Genomic DNA, 14660 nt, shown 5'->3' on the forward strand with positions numbered 1-14660 from the left:
GTTCATTCCTTCCCGTGTCCCTGGAGTCGCACTCTCTCTGTACACCCCCTGGATTTGGGGGTCTTCCTTTGTCTTTGGCCTCCACCTTGAAGGGGTTCCCTCTGCATCGTGAGCCCTTATCTGCTTACTGGGGGTTACGCCTAGGTTTTCTTGACGGTCATGACTTCCTGGGGCTCAGGTGTGCGTGGGTGTGCAGGTGTGCGCAGGTGTGCCTGGGGGCTGACCTGTGGCTCACACTCCTGGGATCCCTGTTTCCTGCGCTGGTCCATTTCCTCTCCACCTTTCAGCTCCGACCTCCCTCCCATAGCTGCCGTGACAAATATGTTCTCACCCCGGGTCTCTCCCTAATTCACCGACTCCGTGATGTTAACAAAGCCAGTCAAGTTCTTTGGACCTTAGGTTTTAAATCTGGAAAGTGAAGTTGGGATAAAATCCAAGGTTCTTTTTTTTATTGATGGATAGTTGATTTAGAATATTGTGTTAGTTCTGGGGGTACAGCATAGTGATTTCAGTTTTTTGCAGATTATATTCCAGTATAGGTTATTACAAGATATCAGGTATAATTCCCTGTGCTATGCAATAGGTCCTCGTTGCTTAGAGATCTGAAATTCTCATTCCCCGATTAAAAGTTTGCCAAGTGCATCCCACATAATAATTCATTTACTCTTCGTAATTCTTGGGCCCCACCCCCCGCACAATTACCATCCCATTTTACAGGTGAGGAAACCTAGGTGCTTATATGTGAGCATGTCGGTGGGTATAAAGCTGTCCCCAAGCTCTCCTCGCATACAGGATCGTGTCGGGCAGCTGACCTGGGCATTTCCTCAGCCCCGTACATACCTGTGGTTCTCCTCTGTCACCCCGGCTCTACTCGGCCGGCCTCACCCACACCTTCCCCTGCCCAGGTGTCACGTCACCATGTGCCCTCGATTAGCTGTCTTTCTTCCCTTGAAATTTATCAGCGGTGATAAATTGCTTCTGCCGTTTGCTGAGTTTCCATGAGTGGATGTGGTGAGGCTAACCGAGTGCTGACCTGGGATGGGGGGCCCTCATCGCCGGCCTCTCCGGGAGTCCTGCCCTCCGCAGGGGTGTGGCTCACGTGCGGGAACGTGACCCCCTAGCGGGGACCTTGGGAGTGAGAGAGCAGAGCCTCCACCCTCTGGCCCCGGGCCCCTGTGGCGCAGTGGGTCCACCAGGCGCAGATGCAGACTCGGCTCCTTTTCAAATCGCCCCAGACGTCCCGATGCGCAGCTTTGGGGAGCAGGGAAGACAGGCCCAAGGTTCTGAGGGGCAGACAGAGAAGGAGAAAGACTGCACCCACCATCTCACAGGAAACCCAGAAATCCTGCCACATCTTCTACCTCCAGACACCGCCGCCCGCTGTACCCCTGCCCGGGCTTTCCCGCCCCCAACGCACAGCCCTCCCACCCAAGCCCAGGCCCAGCGGCCCCTGCTCGAATCCTTCCCCCGCTCCTTCCTCTCCCCTATCTCCCTCCCAGCAAATTCCAGTCCCACCCCACCGGGAAGCAGAGCTACTCTGCTTGCCTAGCTCTTCCCAAGCTGGGAGGTCCGGACTGGTGATGAACCCTTCCGGCCAACGGAACCCTCCCGGTGCAGGCCGGAGCCTTGGTCGTGAGCACACACGCAGTGCGGGAGCAGTTCTGGGGAACACGGTTACTTGCGGCTGTGCTCACTGTTCTGACCAACGCTGACAGCATTTCACACAGGGCGGTGTCCGCGAGCCACTGCCGCTTGCTCAGAGACGGTGCTCTGCCTTCTTTAAACATTCCCAAATTTAATTTGTTTGAACATTCTGTGTTTGCTGTTCAGCACAGAAAATCATCAAAGTCTAACAAGCTCCATCTGAGCAAATATAAATGATTGGATACATGCAATCCAAATAATCCAGTAAACTGTCTTCATGGAAAAACAAATATGATGACATCAGATGGACACCAACAGTTTTATAAAATTTTTTAGCAAACTCTTTTTCCTCGAAACCACCTGTTTTTCTTCAGTTTTAGTGGCAGGAAATTCCACTGCCTCTGCGGGTCTGGCCCTGACTCCCAAGCTCCTGGAGGGATGCCCCAGGAAGGGGCTGCTGCCACTCTTTCAGGAATGAGTATTCCAGCAGCACCAGTTCACCCTCCATAACAGTGGTTTATACCGTCAAGCACTTGAGCATGTTAACTGTACAGTGCAGCTCACAGCTTCGCTTTCCTCGTCTGAAAGTTGGGCCTGCAGAGGGTGCCTGCCTCTCAGCTCGAGGTCAAGGTCAGATGAGGTCAGGCAGGGCTAGCGGTCGCCTCTGCTCTGCATACAGTAGGCACTAAGCATGCGTCAGAGATGGTGGAAGCGGGAGGGGAGAGGGGAGGACCACGTAGCTTCGCTTCCGTTTCTCTGGCCTCGAGCAGTTGTGGGCAGAAGTGCAGGTGGCCAGAGACTTGGCCCATTTCCTCTCTTCCACCTGGGTTGTTCCAACAGCACGGGGAAGGGCTGCTGTAACCATGACCTGCAGCTGCCTCTCACACTGGACTCGGTCCTTCCCGGCTTGTCCTGGGGTCTGACTCTGCCACCACTGATGAAGGAGCCCCACAAAGACGAATGAGCACCCACTGCAGAGACACAAAGATGAACACAGGGCCCTGAGCTGGACTGAAAGCATTGCCACAGATATTGTGGAAAGACAGACGAAAGACGTGTAATCTAGGGCAGTCAAGGCAGGCTTCCTGGAAGAAGTGGCGAGTCTCACAGGAGAAACGGGCTGGGCCAGGGGAGGCAGCGAGGAGGCCACACAGGCTGGGGCACAAAGGGCTGTGGGTACGCCTGAGTCTGTAGGCAGAGGACAGGCTGCGGGGCGTGGTGTGTGCTGGGCGGGGTTTATCCTGAATGACCCGAAGGTAGAGAGGAGGTCAGAGGCTGGGGGTCTTTCCACTGTGGATCCAGTAGCCGAGGGAGGAGGGGCGGGAAGCACAGTGATGGAAGTGACCAGGGCATCATCGTCTCCGCAGCCCTCGGAGTCCCTCCGTCCCCCCGCCCGTGCTTTTGTGCCTGTGCTTAAAGCCTCTGTGAGCATCTTCACGGTGCTGCCTGCTGCGAGGGGCTGGGCAGGAGGCCCTGGCGGGGCGGAGGCTGCTGCCCAACACCGACATCTCCCCTCCCCCAGCATCCTTTTTGGGAAACAAACCGAGTTGTTTGGGGGAAAGTGTTTGATAAACGTTCATGCTGGGAGGTGAAGCTGATGAGGGCTTGTGGGGTCCCTGGGCCCTCTGGGGCAGGCAGCCGCGAGACCCCAGCTCTGCCTGGGAGGGTTACCTGGCTCTCGGTGTCCACACAGCTGGATGACAAGACCTCCTAATAGACTCACTCGTTCCCCTAGTTTGTTGCCGGACGTGTGGGGCTGACGGTGCAAGGTGGAATTCGGGCTCTGGAACCCTTTGCTGTGAACCCCAGTGGGCTGTGGGTCTCGATGCAGGAGAAGCTCGCGGGAAGCAGAGCGGACGTTGTGTCGCTGGATGCCTGCGGCCAGTCTGGGGTCCGATCCCGAGAGGCCAGATGGCGGCCGGCGCTCCCCAGACCTCGCTCTGGCTCACCGTCTGTGGCTGGTGTGGGAACTGGCTCCACCGTCTAAGCCATGGGTTTCCACCCCTCAGGATTCAAGGCTCTGGGTGCATTCTCCCTCTGTGCTTCTTAATCCGAGATGCTCTGGTGGCATTTCTGTGTATATAGTGATTTTCCTGACAGGGACTTACTGCCGGGAAAAGGGACCTTTATTGATTAATGGAGGGAACTGTTTTAGTCCTGGATCATCCTTCGATGAATCACTGATTTACTGCAAATGAAACTCGACATTACGTGACCACATAAGTAATCAGGTAAATTCAAAACTAATCGTCCACACTGGGACCAGCTGAAATATTTCTGATCTCCGGAACGGAGGGAGTGTGGCCTGTAGATTGTAATGGGCTCTCAGAAGCAGATGTTTTGTTGCTATTTACTTGTTGCTGGATTTGGAGAATATTGTTTCCTGTCTTGCCTTTTCAATGTTTTCTCCTAATTAAGAGAACGTAAGTGGGTATCATTTATAAATTAAAACCTTCTGAGGCGCTAGACGTCTGCGATCTGCAATAGTGTGCCTATACGGAGACGCTGTGTTAACTGCGATTGAGGATGACTTTGCTTCTGTGCTCAGCTTTGCCTCTGTGGCCAGGGTGCTGACGGAGGCCCTCCTGGGAGCTCCTGCCGTGTGGGTGACGCTGGCCTGGGGTGAGGCGGGAGTCCCTTCCTCCAGGAATGCAGCTCAGTGACCTCAGGGCTCGCTTCACCAGACCAGCGACTGGACCACATGTCCACCTGCTGCCTGACCTTCCTTCCCATCATCCCTCATTTAATTTTCTCATTTATTTTTTCACTTTTTAAATAGAGTGACGTGGCTGTAAAGAACATGATGATGAAAGTTAGGACTCGAATGACTAAAGGTCTTACGAGGAACATCAGTTACAGAAGGGAATGAAGTCTTAGGACGCAGTGGAAGCACGGCTGTGTTTTTCCTTGAAGTGGGAGGTCAAAGAACATTCTGAGGACAGACAGACAAGGCAGTGGTTTTACTGGGTGGGGGGTGGAGGCTTATTTTTGGTTTCTAATTTCATTTCAGAGTGTCTGATGAATCATCTTGTTCTAGGTATGAAACAACCCCTGTGTCCTTTGTGTCACTGTATTTTTCTCGGCAGATTCTGGGGGAGCCTCAGGGACCCCACGGCTCTGGCCACCCCCTCTGGAGCTCACCCTCCACGCCTCGTCCCCGGGCTCTCCCAGCCTGGCCTGTACAAGGCCAGCACCTTGCGGGCTGCGGGAGCTCTGGGCTCCGATGGAGCGAGGTGAGCGGACGTCCCCGGCTTTGATGGTGTGAGCTGGGTGTCAGCCCCGAGCACTAATATTCATTGTCTTACAGTGGCCTTTCGACACCAGTGCTTTATTAAATTAAAGGGACTGAAGGAAGAGCTAAGTGGTGCATGTGCCTTTATTTTTTTTTAAATAATTTTTAATAATTTTATTTTATTTATTTTTGGCTGTGTTGGGTCTTCATTGCTGCGCGTGGACTTTCTCTAGTTGCGGCGAGCAGGGACTACTCTTCGTTGCAGTGCACGGGCTTCTCTTGTTGCAGAGCACGGGCTCTAGGCATGCGGGCTTCAGTAGTTGCGGCACGCAGGCTCAGTAGTTGTGGCTTGCAGGCTCTAGAGCACAGGCTCAGTAGTTGTGGCACGTGGGCTTAGTTGCTCCGCGGCACATGGGATCTCCCGGACCAGGGCTCGAACCCGTGTCCCCTGCATTGGCAGGTGGATTCTTAACCACTGAGCCACCAGGGAAGTCCCTGTGCCTTTATTTTTAATTGAGCTTTTATGTTCCCCAATTCATTAATGAAGGAAAAGGAGAAGCTGGTACATTTTATTGCCTATAATTATTCAGTGGAAGTTTATTTTGAAACGTATTCCTTGGGTAAATTGCCCACAGGTTAAATGTAAAAGCAGCATCTGAAAACCCTTAGAACTCTCCTTAAGGATGAGCAAAATTTCACAATAAACAATATATTGTGTAGGCCATTTTTCTTTTATATTCTTATTTATCGTCATAAGATTTAAACCTAAGCCCCCATCCTGAGAGAGAATGGCCTGGTGGGGGCTGAGAGGCATGCAGAGGGAATTGAGTACAGGGTTCCCTCCCAGGACCGCTAGCCAGGGGCCCTGGAGGGTCAGTGGGATTAGCATCCTGGGGGCTGTGTCAGGGGTGTCAGGGCCCCAGCCCCAGCTCCTGGGGGTCAAGATGGGACGTTTGTCTCTGAGAGAGAGGCCCCCAGGAGCAAATCTGGAGCAGAAACTCAGCAGAAGCGCAGTTCTGGGACCTGGGGTCTCGTGAGGAGGGGACTGAGGCTGGGAGCCACCCAGGCACGGTCTCCCCTTCGATGCCCAGAATCCCAGGTGCAACCAGCAGAAAGAAGCCTCGGCCTTCCTGGGGTCCAGGCCAGCACCAGGAGGCAGGCGCGAGAGAAGAACTGAGGGCGGTCCTGCCGGGTGAGAATGCCGAGCGGGCTTGCTGATGGGGGACTTGGCCCCTGTGTCGAGACAGAGCTTGGAACTGGGGCTTGGCTTCCAGCGGGGCAATGATTCCGTGTATACTCTTGCCTCCCAGGCCGTCGGGTATGCCTCATGTTGCTGGGGAAATGAGGGTCATTTGTACTAGGGATGGTGAAAGTCAACCCCACCATGCGGCCCCCTGATTCTTTTTGTCTTGGAGTGTGTTGTCTATTTCTTGTCCTCAGGTGATTCTTCAGAAGGCAGTGTTTGTTCTAAGCTGTGGCGTCTTGCTTATACGTCTTCGAATTTTTCCGAATCTGGGTGATATTTCATGGAATGGATTCTTTTGCTGCTGCTCTAATGTTCACTCCCTTTTTCCTTCTGGCTCTTTTCTTTGACTCCCCTCCTGTCTTTGGTCTTAACTGTGGAACAAAGACTTACTTAGAGCAGAAACGGATAAGAAGAGACAGAGGAGACGAGGGACTGATGGGGAAGAAGAGCACTCCTGATTCTAGAACTGCTAAGTCGGCCCACAGGCAGGCCTCCCAGAATTAAAGACAAGAGGAAAATGGCCGTGAGGCTGGAGCATTTCTGACTTTACATCTGGCTGAAACTTGACCTACGTGGCTGGTTGCAGAATGTCTCATTTTACTTTTATGTCCTCTTTTTGACTATGCCTTGCGTGTTTTCTCAGCTTTTCTTAATTTACATTGTCTTAAATGGCAAATCTAAGTGAAAATATTTATAGTCATCTCTCAGTATCCGCAGGAGATTGTTTTCACGACCCTCGCGGATACCAGAATTGGTGGATGCTCAAGTCCATTATCTAAAATGGTGTAAGATTTGCAAGTAACCTACATACACCCTGCCATAATACTTTAAATCATCTCTAGATTGCTTATAATACTTAATACAGTGTAAATGCTATGTAAATAGTTGTAAATACCATGTAAATGCTATGTAAATAGTCGTAAATACAATGTAAATGCTATGTAAATAGTTGCCAACACTCTGCAAATTCAAGGGTTTTTTTTGGAATTTTCTGTAATTTTTTTTCAAGTATTTTTAATCCACAGTGGGTTGAATCCAAGGATGCAGAATCCATGGATATGGAGGGTAGACTGTACTACTTTTTTGTTGTGTTGTGACTTAAAAAGCAACATCTCCCACTTACTTGTCTTTTTGTTTGCAGTTTTATTCTCAAGACTTAATATTTTCTTAGCTATTTGTGCTGCTAGTTGGTCAAGCCAGGTTTTGCGATGTGAACTAAATCCTGTAGAATTAATATTTGTGGTTAAAAAAATTATGGTTTTATGTACTAATGGAAATGATCCAAAATTTATTCTAACAAATAATAAATTCACTTGTGGAATAGACATCTAAATCTGCACAGTTCCTAGAGTTTTAAACTCTTTTGCCACACTTTAGAAATTCATTTGCAGTCACCAAATATTTCCTATGTACCTGTGTGTTAAATATGGTGAGCAAGGTGGGCAGGGGCTGCAGCAGAAGATGCAGAAATTAGAGTGATGGATAACCAGCAAGGATCTACTATATAGCACAGCAAACTATACTCAATATTTTGCAATGAGCTTTAAGGGAAAAGAATCTGAAAAAGAAGAGATATGTGTATACATAACCGAATCACTTCACTGTACACCTGAAACTAACACAACATTGTAAATGAACTATACTTCAATTGAAAAAGGAAAGCAAAGAAAAAACCACACTTTGAGCCTTTTGGGCCGCTTCCCAGCTGGAGTCTGATGCAGGTCTCCTGGCCTCTTTGAAGCTCAGTCTCTCATCTTGCCTCACAGCCACCCCTCCCCTGGGTACGAGTCATGAATCACAGTAATTCCCATGTGTCGGGTGAGGTGTGAGACCATCTGCAGAAGCGATCTTACCTGTTGGGAAAGATGTTACTGCATCATCCTCACCTGGCAGAGCTTCAGTCTTACTCAGGAGAACCACCATTTCTTATGTGAAACAAAGGAGAGAAGAAATGAAGGCAGAAACTTGTGTCTTTATTTAAATTGCTTTTAAGTAAAATAAAACTTGGAGAAGACTTCGAGCTAACTTACTGTGGGATTCATCTTCCTTTGTTCCGTGGACTTTCGGGGCATCTTGAAGGCTGTAGCTGTGGATGGATTTGCTTCCACAGGCGGAGGATGCAGGCACATTCAGGGGGGTGAGGAGATGCTCTGAACAACGGAGCAGCCTTTCTAGGGAGCAGAGGGGATCTGAGGCCCTGAGAGCAGCTGAGTGGAGGGAAATAAGGTGAAACGGGGAGGGGGACGAGGACGTGGCCCCCCACGGTGGGAGACTGTGGTGAGACGTTACAGAGCCTGGCGGCCGTGTGTCCCTGAGCTGGGCTGGCCAGGGGAACACCGCACAAGTGCGGTTCAGTGTAGAAAGTTAGTTCTGTATTTGCTCAGGGTCCCAGCTACGTCTGAGCACACCGGCTTTAAAAGTGGCTTATTCCATGCTGCTCTAGGAGTGGTTTTGTTATTAGAAACTTTTTAAAAGCCATAACGTCTACAAATCGTATACAAGCACAGTCATTTGCTTGAGAGGTTAAACCCCTTCCTGCAAGCACATATAGAAGAAAAGAGTTGAACAGACCTCCATGGATGTGTCACCACAGTTACCTAATTTCAAAAATTATCAAGGAAAAGCCAGTCTTATTTTATTTATGCGTCTACCCTCTCTGCCTACCCCCAAGCCAGTCTTTATTTATGCATCTACCGTCTCTGCCTACCCCCAAGCCAGATTATTTTGAGACAAATCGTAGTCATCATATAATTTAGTCCAAAAATATCCTCCCCCAATTTTTTAAGTGGCAAAAATTAAGTAGCACCAATACCTACTTAAGGTTGGTAGATGAAATTGATGTGGACATGTTTATTATTATTTTTAAATTCTCTGTGGTGAGATCTTGTACCTCCTCCTGTGTGTCCCTCTTGCTGGTCCCCATTTCTCAGTACCAGGAGGTCCCACCTCCTGTGTGTAAAATCCAGCCGAGTTGGGTCTCCGGGGAGGGGAGCCAGCACTGACCCAGCTCCCTGGGGGGGTTGTTGAGATTTCCAGAAGTTCTGTCTTTATACATTTTCAAAACAGGCAAACAGCTATACGGAAATTCCCCTAAGTTTGGTAGAATTGAGTCCATTTGCGACAGGAGAGTCTTCTCCCAAGTTAACTAAAAAACTCCACGAAAGAGAACTCCAGATGTTCAGGCACCGTTTCCTTCTGTGCTGGGTTGTGGAAGAAGCCTGCCCAGGATTCCAGGGTCCATAGTAAGTGATCGGTCAAAGCGTGGAGGCAACGGGAAAAATAGTTCAGTCATGATGATCAGCCATGACCGTGCTCGGTGGTGCAGGTAACGTGCAAAGGTGTAAACTGACGGAGTTTGAATCTGATTGGGAGTAAGTGTATAGACTCTCAGCGGTGTTCACACCACAAGTTCAAACGTGTTATCAGGCAGGGGTCCACAGAGTCTGCTCACGGTGGGCGTGGCATGGGGACACCCCCAGAGGGGCTGGGCAGGAGGGAGCAGGAACACCTGGGGTCTACCTGCTCGGGGCAGGTGAGATCTTACTTCCATGACTTACCTCCATGACTTACCTCCATGATCTTACCTCCATGATCTTACCTCCATGAATTGCCTCCATGATCTTACCTCCATGATCTTACCTCCATGATCTTACCTCCATGATCTTACCTCCATGACTTGCCTCCATGATCTTACCTCCATGATCTTACCTCCATGACTGTAACTGAGAATGAGGGATTAGGAAGTGTGATACAGACAGGGAGCCACTGAGGATACGAGGAGCCAGAAGGGCAGGGATGAAATTCCCTTCAGGAGATTAACCTGCCCCGTTTTATAGGGGAGACCAGGGGGAGGGCTGTTTCAGAACTTCAGGAGAGAAGAGACGGACAAGGATGATCTGAAGCTGGTCCCCCCTGGAGTTGTCGTCTGTGAGCAGTAGATTCCCGTATCGAGGCAAAGCCAGTTTGCACTCGGCTTTCTGTCCTTACCTGGCGAGAAAACAAGACGGTGACCTCAGAGAAGCAGAGAGAGCTCAGGGAACAGATGAGACCTTAAAACCCGAGAGATCTGAGAACGTACGGCACTAAAGCCATAACTAAACGGGAGGGGACGAAGAAGGAGTAATTGAGGGGGAAGAAAGCATTCTTTTAGACTTAAAACATATTTGCTGGAAAAAAAAACCAGAAACAGTGGGGAAATGCTGACGAATTCTTCTAGTACGAAGGAAAAAGACACAGAAAATATGATTGAAAAGAGAAGAAAGTTCCTTAGATCTTCATCTGTCATGGCGGTGAGTCCATCACGTTCTTGACTCACCAGGGAGGAAGGGACCCGATCATCGTCCACACCCGCGGAGGGAACCACCCAGAAGGGCTGAAACCAGGACCGGGTGACACAGGGGGCTTATGAACTGAGGGGAACCACAGGGCGACTTGGGAGCAGGGCTGGGAGGTGAGGCTGGGAGGGATTGAAGGTGCAGGGGTGGGGTGGTGCGGGTCCCCTCCCCTCCCCTGGGAACAAGTGAGGGGCAAGCTTCCACAGGCCTGCCCGGGGCTCTCTGCTTCTTCCTGAGTCCTTTTCAAATGAGGAGGGGGGTGCTGACACCGACCGGGTGCTTCTGTCTCCGCGAGCTGGACGGGCGAGTGCAGAGCCCAGGCCGAGGGCCCTGGAAGCGGGAGGAGGAGCTCTGGAACCCCAGGGCCTGACTTCTTTGTTTGCCACAGATACTTTTCCTGTGTCTGTGTTAGTGTCAGAAATATTCTGTAGAAACACGAGTTTAAACAGTTTGCTTTGGGATCATGGTGTTTATTTCTGGTTCACTTCCCACTTCTCTCAAGTAGGAGCTCTGTCTGTACATAAGTTGTGAGCGCCTCCCGAGATCTCCTGTTCTGTGCTTCCTAATTCCCAGATCCTCAACTCAGCTGCCCCCCTGCCAAGGCATCAGCCCATTGCTCTGTGTCCGGCGGGCTTCGCAGCCGGCTGTCCCCTCAGACCCAAGGCGCTGACAGCTGGCCATCTCCCTCCCTCCCTGCCCGGGACTGGACGGAAACGCAGTGTTTCCCTTGCTACCTGCTGCCCGCTGCCTGGCCAGGCAGGGTTCCCGCTGAGAGCCCGCCTGCCTGTGTGTTCAAAGCGCTGTTGTCCTTAATCAGAGGCAACAAATCTTCAAGTAAGAGCTTTCCTGTTTCGCAGAGATAACTTCCTGAACGCATTACATTGCTTTCCTTTTTAAAAATAATCTATTTATTGCCACAGATGACTATAAAAGATGGTCTTGGTGAGGAGCTCTCGACGTTTCCTGTTTTTGGACTCTGCAGGGATGTGAGAGCACTGGTGCCCGTTTTCTTTATCAGGAAGAAGGACTCTTTCCCCCAGGACAGCACCTCCCCTCGGTGCCCGCGGGCGCTCTGCGGACAGGAGTGCTCACAGCACACGTCACCAGGGGCGAGCGTCCTCGGGCTCTGTTTTGTTTATCGGATGGCAGCCTTTCTGAACACGCACACTAGGACCGAGTGGCAAATCAAGGCTATTTTTAGTGCAGATGGGAAGGAAACGGTGACCGCCCGCCTCGGAAGCCTGGTCGGAGCTGCACACCCTGTGTGTGTGCCCTCGGCCAGCGCGCACCCCGCCCAGCTTACCTGCAGGTGCGCTGGAGCTGGGGTCGGCCGGGGACTCAAGGAGCCCCTCCAGGAGGGTCCCTGTCGGGTGACCAGGCGGCCAGGGCACACCAGGTGGTGGGCTCCCGGCGCTGCCCGCCTGGGTTGGCAAGAGGGGGAAGAGGCTCTGGCCCCGGGGACCAGCGCTCCCCACGGCCTTTCCCAGCCCAGAGCCCAGCTCTCAGGCCAACTCCCTGGGGCCCTAGACGTGTGTGTGTGCAGAGGAGGGAGGCTGAGCTCGGGGCAGGGGGCACAGAGGGGCCCAGGTCCCACGGGACTGTCCTGATAGTAAGCGTGTGTCTGACGGGGAGGTAGGGAGGGAGAGGAGCTGGGAGAGGTCGGGAGGAGGGCTGTCTGGGGCTGCACCCCCTCCGGCCCCTTTCCCATGGCTCCCAAAGCCGGGGGCACAGGAGACTGTGAGGCCTGCTTCGGCGAAGGCTTCGGCCCAAGGGGAGCCTTTGTCCCTCAGCCGAGAAGGCTTCCCTCTTGAGAGGCAAGAACTTCCTGTCTCTACACGCAGAGTCCGAAGCCTTCCCGGGACGGGAGGGGAGGGCGTGTGTCCCGAGATGCTCTGGTGTCTGGCAAGCTGACCCCGTCTGAGACTGTGTCCTGGTAAAATGCTCGCGACCGTCAGGATCGCAACAGACGGTTTAGAGAACTGAGCAGGTTCTGAATTTTTCTTGTCTGGGATCAAGGAAAAGGTGCAGAGAGATCTGATGAAAGTGAAGTATCACCTTGTCTCCACTGCACTCAAAGAACCAAGATAGAGACTTGAAAATTTTCCACCTATTACTAGCCGAGTGTTCAAAGAGGGGGAATTCAGGAAATAATGGGATTTAGTATCTGTGGGTTAATTAATTTGTTGCCTGGTGTGACACTAACAGATGAGTGTTACCAGCTGACTTTTCTTACCTGCCCTGAAGTTTGGAGAAGCATCACTTGGGTTCAGGATGCCTGCAGAGTTTTCACTGGTGTCTCTTCTCTTCCATCCCCACGTCCCCGCCATGGCAGGGCCTCCTCCTACTCAACTCTGTGTGCCTTTAGTCTCCACTAATTATGTTTCAAAACCGTTTTCTTCTTTGTTTTTATGTATTCTCTCCAGACAGACGTCAGAATATACACACAACCTGTAATCCCTCAGCTGGTAGGACCCTCCAGAGACTCAGGGGCTGTGTACACGGCTCCAACCTGTAAGTCAGGATGAGGTGGGGCAGGGGCTGCGTCTGGCAGGAAGGCTGATTTCAGACCTTCAGCATCTCCCCCTCCACCGAGCATCGACCTTTCTGATTCTGCCCCGTCTCCCTGTAAATCTGAGCCTTGGAGAACTTTTATCCTGATTCAGACCTCGGAGGCTGCTGGTTCACAGATGTGGAATTAGAAAATCCAGCTCCCCCTGAGATTCCCAGCGTGGGCTGGTCCAGCCCTGACTCTGGCTTGCTGGGCAGCGTCTCCCATTCAGCCTGTGTCTTCGCCCAGGCTTTGCGTTTCTCCCTTCACTCGGTTGATCTCAGAGCCTAGAGGTGAAGGCAGATGCTGGTGAAGCTGACGTAGCATCCTGAGGCTGTGCGATGCCTTTTCCCATCATGACTGCTTAGCTGGGCTGGTACCATTGAGTGTGAGTGTCTGTCTTCTGATGCTGAGGAGACTCATGCTTTGGGGCGGCTGTCCCTCCACCGTCCACACTCCACTGGGGGTGACACCACCTGCCTGGGGATTTCACATCCAGTAATCACAGTTGTTAATAAGAAATGCCTTCTACCTAACGCAGCTGCGATTGGTGTGTTGTGTCCAATTTTGCGTCGAGGTGGTTACCAGACACACCTGCTCTAACGCGCTCCGTTTAGATGGGACTAGAGTGATGGACGAGATATGCTCCCTCTACCCAAGTTGTACTTCACTTAAACCTGTCTGACCTTTTACTCTGCGGTGCGCTGGCAAAAAAGGAAGCAGGAAAATTGCATTTAAGTAACACTTTGGACACTTAGTAGAATTGTAGAGCAATGCCTTTCATTCCTACCATCTGTAGGAACTGTAAGTTGTCACATTTCAAAGGTGACAAGTAAAACTTCGGATAAAAGGCTCTTGGAGGTGAGGATCACATTGTTATGTGGTACACAATTGCCTGCTTTACTTGGCAATCTTGATGAATTAGTGCATAAGATTATGCTTATGTTTAAAGAGGAATAAGCATTAAAAACTAATCGTCTCAAAGTCTGGGAGTCATGTTATCTCAGAGTTAAGTAGTATGTTTCAGCTTTTTACTCTCTGTATTAAGTACCTTTTAATGGTTAGTGATGTACCCCAAAACTTATTGGCATTAAAAAAAACAAGCATTTTTAATGCCTGTGGCCAGGGCTGTGGTCTCACCTGAAGGCCTGACTGGTGGGGAATTGCTTCCACACTCGCTCATGAGACTGTTGGCCTCGGTCCCTCGCCACATGGGCCGTTCCGCAGGTCTGAGTTACAGCATGGCAGCTGGCTCCCCCCAGGGGGAGCCATCCAAGGGGTAACGAGGAAGCACCAAGACGGAAGCCATACTCTTTCTGTCACTTACATCCCGTCACTTCTGCTGTATTCTGCATGTTGAAAGCAAGTTACTAGGTCCAGCCGGAATTCAAGGGGAGGGGATTGTACAAGTGGGTAAATGCCAGGGGGCAAGGGTCATTTGGGACATTTTGGAGGCTGCCCAGGACACTCCTGCCTAAGACAGGAATTATTCATTTCATGGGGGAAGAGGAGCGAAAGAAAGATCACAGCTAACATCTTCCTTAGAAATCATGCTTCCATATTATTTGGGGTTTTTTTGATGGAGAGGAGGATGATTATTGCTATTATTTTGTCAGTGTTGTGAAAATCCTTAAGGGCGTGAGACTGGAAAAGATG

At 51.1% G+C, this 14660-nt stretch overlaps 1 protein-coding gene across 2 annotated transcripts in view; it reads left to right on the forward strand.

Annotated features, from left to right (window-relative positions):
- Window positions 1-14660, forward strand: part of RPS6KA2 (ribosomal protein S6 kinase A2) — a 375942-nt gene that overhangs the window by 154981 nt on the left and 206301 nt on the right. The window lies entirely within an intron of this gene.

The sequence above is a fragment of the Balaenoptera acutorostrata genome, chromosome 14 (assembly GCF_949987535.1).
Source record: "Balaenoptera acutorostrata chromosome 14, mBalAcu1.1, whole genome shotgun sequence".
NCBI classification, from domain to species: domain Eukaryota; kingdom Metazoa; phylum Chordata; class Mammalia; order Artiodactyla; family Balaenopteridae; genus Balaenoptera; species Balaenoptera acutorostrata.